Consider the following 8,528-nt stretch of genomic DNA (forward strand, 5'->3'; position numbering starts at 1 on the left):
TGCCTAGACCAACTTTTTAGTATTGTATATAGCTGTTGTTTATGCATGTTAGGATGCATAGATACATGGATGGGTCTCCTATGTACATGCTACTACCCCTTCAACATGGGAAATAAAGCCAAGTAGCTCGTGATAGCAATAGGGCACTGGTGGGTGTCCAATAGTCGGTAACCATCCCGTGAAGAGACACAAGCTTACTGGCATATCGTTCATGGTAGGGTTGCATATGTTGAGGGGTGGGTTCATGGGTGTCCAACAGTCGGTAACTATCCCATGAGGAGACATGAAAGGCATATGCCCTATCATATGTGAATGACCATAGGATTTCGAGGTGCTAAATCCAATAGTCAGTACCCATCCCGTGAGGATTTCAAAACTCCTAGGTGGATAAAGATATTCGACCAAAAGGGGACTATGCGTGAGGAAATGTATCTGGACCACATATAGTATGTTACTTTTACGACATTGCATTGAGCTAGGATATCCTTGGTGTAACAACCCCCGTATTTCTAACCCAGGATCCATATTGCAAGTCCGAGTACTTGAAGATCTAGCCGGAATAAATTGTGGAGTATCCGGATTGAAATCCATGATCCATACCCTGAGTCCATGGATTTGGATTCGGCTGATGAATAACTTGCGTTGCAAGGAATCTAAGAAGAACCCGTAGAAACCCTGACGGACTAGGAAAGTGGATCATCAGTCGGAGTAATGATGTATTTGAAGATGTCCAGAATCGAAGTAAGATCACCCCCACATGTTGTATAGGGTTAGGTTTGAGTTGGGGATCAACCCTTTGAGTAAAGCACCCAAGTACTGAAAAGTCCTAGGGGAAGTTGCTTAAGGCAGTTGATTGACCAATCAACCGTCCATGTCTGCTTGTGGGGTTTAAACCCTATTTTGCCCCAATCTATTATATATAGCAAATCCCGACCTTTTTACTCATTATTCTATTGGGGATTGCTATTGTGAACGGCTAGGAGACAGAAAACAAGTGCTGGAAGCTGAGGGAAGTGTGGGTTGTGAAGAAGATCCAGTTCTTCGTCAGTTTTGCGAATTCAGTGGAGGTAAGTGATCCCACACTCTCTATTTTCTTTCCTCATATCTTTGAATGGTGTGGATCCATCCCCCTTGGGTTGGTGGTGAGTTAATTGTATTGGTTCTATTCCCCATCAGTGATCTTGATTAGATCAGGTCTGAAAACGGATCATTGCATCTGAATAAAGGACATATCTGATTGAAGGAGATGATATGAATATTGAATCATTATAATTCTAAGGTTTTGTTTCGTGCTTATGTTATATGCTCCTTAAGGACAAAATTCGGATTTAAATCATCCCAAAATCGAATTAAAATTGGGAGATCAAAAGTCTAAATTTCAAACTTAGAAGTAGTATGGAACAAGGGCGGTCACTTGACCAACCAACCGCCCCAAGCGACCGGATGGGTCACAAGTAGCTCGTGAAGTTGGTTTTTGCTATGGTTTGACTCATGTATTTAATGTAAATTTGTAATCTATATTTAGGTGATCTCTGAGGTTTACTGGAGCTATTGTGGGTGAGGTCTAATTGCAATTTCATTAATTTTTTTCATATCTTCAGGTAATGATACACTATTATATATATGTGATGATATGCTATATGATGAACTGTTGATTTCTTATATATGTCATTGCTCTTATAACTTGTTGTAGTTGTATAATTCAATGATTAGTAGTTGAATATATGTTGTAAATGATGTTTATATGTACATTATTACTTTGAGATATAGAATAAACGGTTATGTAATAATGGTTGGTGATGTGATGTAATTGTGATGGAATGGGTGTCCACTTGGGTATCCATTGATTGGGATATCAGAAGGCTGTAGTATGGGACATTGCTTACTGATTCCCCCAGCACTATCATGATTGCTGGATGACATACCTAGGAGTCTAGATTGCGTGGCTAGGTACCCATACATGCTACTACCCTTTCAGTAGGAAAATTGAAGCCGAATGGCCCGTGATAATAGTGACGTAACTCTATTTCATCCTACAGTGGTGACCAGTCCGTGCGGAGATTCAGTGGTCAACTATTGATCATGTATTGGTAGGGTTGCATATATTAGGGTTTTTGCTCATAGACATCCAAGGAGCGGCCATGGGTCGTGAGGGGTCATGAGAGCATCTGCCCCAACAATATGTGGATGACCATAGGGTTAGGAAATGGAGTCCAACAGTGGTAGCCAATCCATGAGGGTTCTCATCATAGGTAGAGAAGGATACTGAACCGAGTTGGTTGGTGCCATAGGATAAGTATCTAGACTACATGTAGTATGTCACTGTATGACTTTGCATTGAATTAGAAACCCTAACATGCGCCAATACTAATGCCAATGATCGTGGTGAGAAAGTGTAAACCTAAACCCCAGTCATGGTTGATTGACAAGGACTGAACCCCTTTACCCGGGATCCTAACAGAGGTAACCAGTCCGTGAGGGATCAAAGTTACTAGACCTACCCAGAGGAGGGCTGGTGTTATATCTTAAAGCATGTCAACCGTGTAGAGACTTGCACAGTTAGACTTATCTGCATCCATATATTTGCATATCATTCTTTACATATATGCTTACTTTGATATATTGTCGATATGTATGTGAGATGTGTTTCCTTACTAAGTTCGTCAGAACTCATTCATTTCTTTGTATGTTGAATATATTGTACAGATTGGTACATGGTAAAAAAATTCGAGGAAAACTCAAGTTTCGACCGGGTGAAAATGGGAAACTTAGGTGGAAACGTGGGAAATTTCGAGGAAATCGAGGACTTTTCCGTACAAGTTTCGACATCATGTTTCGACAGGTTTTAGAGAGTATTTTGGGGTGGGATCCTGTATTTAAGCTAATTAGAGTATAAAAAAAATACATTTGTTGTATTTTGCTAAAAAAATCAATGTAGATATGTCATTCAATGTACATAACATCAATGTAAAGTTGTCCAAAAAGTACATTATAAACTTAACTACTTAAGCACATAACATTCAATATATAATTTCTAACTTCAAAATAATTGACAATAAAAGGAAAATACAACTTAGTGTTAAGAGGAGTGTCATCATGTGAGCTGAGTAGTATTATGCTTGTAACATCCTTTCCTCCAACCAACGAACATAGACATCCCATAACATTTTATGCCTATGGTTGTCAAATTAGTCGACAATTGTAACTTTATGAGTATGGTCATCAATATGCTTAAGATAACCAACCTGAGGGAATACGCACTTTGGATAGGGAAGTCCTGATGGGGGGCTATTTGTCGTGGTATTTGGGGAAACATGAAATAAACAAAAAAAAAAAAAAAGAAGAAAATTTGGGAAAGCTACAAAATTTACAGGAAAAAATCCCAAGTTTCCACAAAATTTCCCTAGTTTCCACGAAATTTCCCAAGTTTCCACGAAATTTCCTAGGTTTCCACAAAATTTTCCAAGTTTCCCACGAAATTTGGGAATTTTTTTTCCTCATGAACCAGCTGGTCCAACTGGGTTGAACAAAGTTGCGACAGGTTTCGAGAAGTTTCAAATTTCGACAGGTTTCGATCGAAACTGAGGACTTTTTTTCGGTCCTCATGAGTTTCGTTTCACATTTTCCAAAATGGAAAATTTCGATGGAAATTTCGCAAGTTTCGATGGAATTTTGTTCTATGGATGGGTATACTGGATTAGGTGAAGTTCCGTATGACTGAGCAACTTTTGTGAAGAAATGTGGCGGCGTCAGTGGGTGACGAAGATGTATATCATAAAGCCTCTTGCGGATGCATGGAGTGCGCTTATACCACCCATTGATGGTAGAAGGAGACAGATCGCTCGGCATTTTGAGAAGTCTTTGGAGCAAAGCTGGATATCTCTCCACATTGCTAAAACTGAGGAAAAGACTTTAGCCCAAGAGCGAGTTAAAAGAATGAAACTAGACTAGTTTAATTTTTGCTTCCGTTGGACTCGATAAATTTTGGAACTTAGAACTTTGATTAATCCTTGGAGTGTTTGGACTCCTGTAAGACCTTTATTTTGATTATTTGAATTTATTTTTGTTTATGATTATTACTGCTTGCATTTATTATTATTGATGATAAAACTGCGGATCTTGTGACGCATTGCACCTACTAGTTGTCGGGCGGGACCTATACAAGCTGGTGAGGTGTGACGCCCGACATACTCCATACTCGCACCAGTGGTCGTTGCGAGAGAGTGTGGCCCTATATCCCTTAACCATAATTGGATTGGACTTGTATTCCATACATTGGTCATGGCACCAAAAAGCCGTCTGAATGCCATGAGGGGTCTATTTGTGTGAGACTACCTAGAAGAGGCTGGTGTTCATCTTAATGCATGTCTTCCTAGTTAGAGATTGGCATGGTTAGCTTACTAATTACATATATAGAGTAACATTGCATTATTTACATTTATGCATCTCATATTACTCCTGGTATATATGAATTGTCTACTTTACTAAGTTTTATGGAACTCGTCCTTGTGGATTCTTTGCTTTCTTCATATTACTTTTTAGGTCACGAGGGAACTTTTTCCTAGAGAGTTCAATGCCGATGGAACAATACGATGAACTAACAAGAGGGGACTTCGAGGCACATGGAGACTAATACCCATGTTTGGACTGCTCCTAAGGAGTCAAACCCTTCTAAGCAACGAGAAATTACCTTTGAGAGTGCAGTGGCACTAATTGGGATAATGTATACGCTTGTTTGCTTTGTTAGACACTACCAAGACCTATAAATAATATGAAATCGATTGTGACCCTTAGTTTAATTGTTCCTTTCTTTCCACATGGAGATTTCCTCTGAGATTCATTGAGGACTTGACATTTATTACTTTAATTTATTATTGGATTAATTACTCTTTGCTCTTAATTATGGTTTTGTGTGCATTATTTATGATTGTGGCTGAAATATGATGTTGTGATTGTGGATCACATCCACAGGTAGTCGGGGTGGATTCGATATTGTCAAGTGGGGTATCACAGTAAGTGTCCCATCAAAACTAGCAAAACAATCTTCAAAAAAACAAAAACAAAAAAGAAAAAAGAAAATTCCACGAGGGATAAGTTCTACAGAACTTAGCTAAATAATCAACAACATATATCCTCACATTTAAAAACACGAGAAAATGAGTGAGACTATAATGCTATGCACTGCAATATAATAATGCACCTAAAACTCTAACCAATGCAAGTCTCTTACTGGGTAGACACGCATTAAGGTATGCCACCAGCCTCCTCTAGGTAGTATCACATGGAACCCAATGACTTCGACCAAACTGGGTGTCACGACCAAGGTATATGGATATCAGTCTACTCTTTGACCATGGCTAGGGATCTAAGCCACACTCTCTCACCCCAGCCATTGGTATGAGAACTGGCGCATGTCAGGAAAATACCTAGCCCAAAATAAAGTCATTTACTTGATCATGTCATTATACAATCAGATACTTTTCCTAGAGCACCAACCAACTTGGTCTAGTTTCCTTACCTCTGTAGGGATGAGGTATTCTATGGCTCCAACCAACTAGAACCACACCCTCCTGTAACCCTCCTGATCATCCCATATATGATGGGGTGGATGCTCTCCTGTCCTCTCATGGGTTGGTTATTGGTCTTGAGCGCTCTACCCTATCATATGCAACCCTAACAATTAATGGCAGCCATAATATAAATGTGTCTCCTCATGGGTTGGTTACTAGTCCTGGGCGCCCATCAACCCAATACCGCTACCACGAGTCACTCGGCTTTAATATCCATGCCGATAAGGTAATGACATGATGGAGATTTACCTAACCAGTGTAATTGGACACCCTAGATATGCATCTTAAGCTATTTGGCCGTTCTAAGATTCCAAAGGCAATAGTCAAGCCACAACCCCATGTCAAGTCCATGCAACATTTAGTTATCCCACACTCAATCCATAGCACAACATGAATCAACAATTTAAAGATAAATCATGATTCTAAATAATTTTAAGTGCATCTAAATATAAAAGAAACATGTTGAAGTAGTACATTATACACCATGGACATTCAATAATAATCATGCCTTAAACATATGCATATATAGTTGAATTCCCTCACCTGATAAGTTGAGTATTACCTTTCCAAAGAATACACAAGGACGGCCCCACATGTTTCAAAATACCCTAGATAATTTATGGTTTATGATTGAATTGCATAGAGAATCTTCAATCAAATCCTAGGTCCAAAACCTAGACAGCAGGGGGTAGCTTGGGGTGACCCCTTTTATCAACTCCACCCTCTTTGGCTCCCCATAAGGGGTGTGGTCATCCCAACCAAGAAGGGGGGGGGGGGGGGGCTCCCAAGGCGATCCCTCCCCAGGTTTGCAAAAAGCCACCTGGTGAGGTCTCTATTGGCTTCATTCTCTCACTTCCTATGAGATCTAGGGCCCACAAGGGTTCTTAAACCTTCCCTCAAATGTTGTTTGGCACCACAAACCCCTGAATTTAATGAAAACTTAATTTTAATTTACTTATTCTTACCCAAAAATTTTTTAATTTACTCTTTAAAAGTACAAGTAAAGGAATCTCAACTCAACTCCCAGTCTTCAACGAAAATGCTAGTAGCCGAAAGCAAACGTGCATTTGCTTCACTTTATAACTTGCAAGCTTGGAATTAAATCGTCAACAATATCATCTATGAGTTCACACGCGATGAGCAAATGGACATTAACGTGCATACTTACAATGCAATCATCAATATGCATTCAAAGTCTATCTTTATTGACAAGACATAATATACTGTTCTAGGAATCCTTTTGTCATGAAATACCATGATCATGACAGTTATAAATTTAAATAAAAAAAAATGTTAGATTAATTTTATAGCCAACCGAACAACTTGGTAACTCCACTTGCAACCAAACAGCATAATTTTTTTCTTTCTTTTTCTTTCTTTTTCTTTCACTTCATTTAACTTTCCTTTACTTCTTTTTCCCATTCCTCCTGCAACCAAAGATACTCTATGGCATAGTCCACAAAGGCCCAGCAGAATACACGTCTTGCACGCTTTGAAACAAAAACAGTGGCTAAGTTAGGAAAGTGCAGCCCATAATATCTTAGTTATATCTGGAATTTTGTCAAGCCCATGGAAGCCCATAGAGAAATCCCTAATCTGATTTCAGCCCATAAGTATCTCATTTAATTATCTTTCCTCTCCCCCATTTTAGTTTAATTTCTCTATTTCACCCTTTCCTTCTTTTCCCCTTCCGTCTCCCTAGTCCCCTATTTTATTCTTTTCCCCTCTTTCCTATTCCTTATTAATTTCCGCCCCTGAAAACTTTTTTTTTTTGAAAATTTCCTCCCTGATAACTCACGTCAGAAAATTTGAACAAAATTACCTAGCCATTGAAGATCCGGAATCCTCATTTAATTTTAGGCTTTCTACCATTCTTGTTCCTTATTTTTTCATTTTGTTTCTATCTACATATCTCCGATCTTTATGATAAATTCTTAAGGGCCTGTTTGGTTACCTGAGTTTGGAGATTTCAAATCTATAGACTTTAAATATCTGGAGTTCATGATTCATAAAATTAACTATTTGGTTAGCCTAAAACTTTGGAATGAAATTTGTAGATTTATCCTGAAAAACATTTATTGAGTCATGGTTCAAATGTATAATACTTTTATAAGATGAAATCTCTGGATTTCATTTCATACCCATAAATCTACAAATTCACATTTTTAGTGTAAAAAGATGAATCTCTAGATTTCATGAATCCAGGGATTCACACAACCAAACGTGTGTAAATCTCCCATTTGTGAATCTAGAGATTTGAAATCTTTGGATTCATGTAACCAAACATGCCCTAAAATAGTTTTCGTACGAGGATCAAATTCAAACTCAATAGTAACCTGTGTACGACATCTTTTCCTCTTTTATGAAAGGAATGTACTGTGTACGACATCTTCTCCTCTTTTATGAAAGGAATGTACTATTATTTCTAAATGGGACCAACTATTGCATTCTGACATAGGTTTGAACAATTGGGATTAAGCACACCAATTACTCTCTCTTTTTTTCTTTTTCTTTCTTTCGTTGTTTTGGGTAGACAAGCACTTCAATTATTCATGTGAAATTGTTGCGTGACTATGTATGAAGAATATATTTCTAGACGCATTTTTTAACTTGCTGGAAGAGCAGAGTGTATGGTAACCCGAAAAAGAAAAAAAAATCCTCTACAATGCAAGCAAAAGTTGTGGCATAGTATAATATGGGCTGTCAATCTTCATGCTTGATGTTCATTGTTTTAATATTGACCCTTCTGTTGAGAAATCCGTATGAATATTTTGCTAACGCATGCCAAGGGCTTTTAGTTAAGGTATTTGAAAAAAAAAAAAAAAAAATTTTGAATTGAAGAAATATTGCAGAGGTTGATGACTAGTTTCTCCAAGAACAATGGATGGACCTTTTGACTTTTTTCTATTAGGAAGATGAGTAGGATTTCAGATTCTATTGGCCCTTGGGAGAAGGAAG

Source organism: Hakea prostrata, chromosome 3, assembly GCF_041222555.1.
Source record: "Hakea prostrata isolate BN-2017 chromosome 3, UWA_Hpros_2, whole genome shotgun sequence".
In the NCBI taxonomy this organism is placed as follows: domain Eukaryota; kingdom Viridiplantae; phylum Streptophyta; class Magnoliopsida; order Proteales; family Proteaceae; genus Hakea; species Hakea prostrata.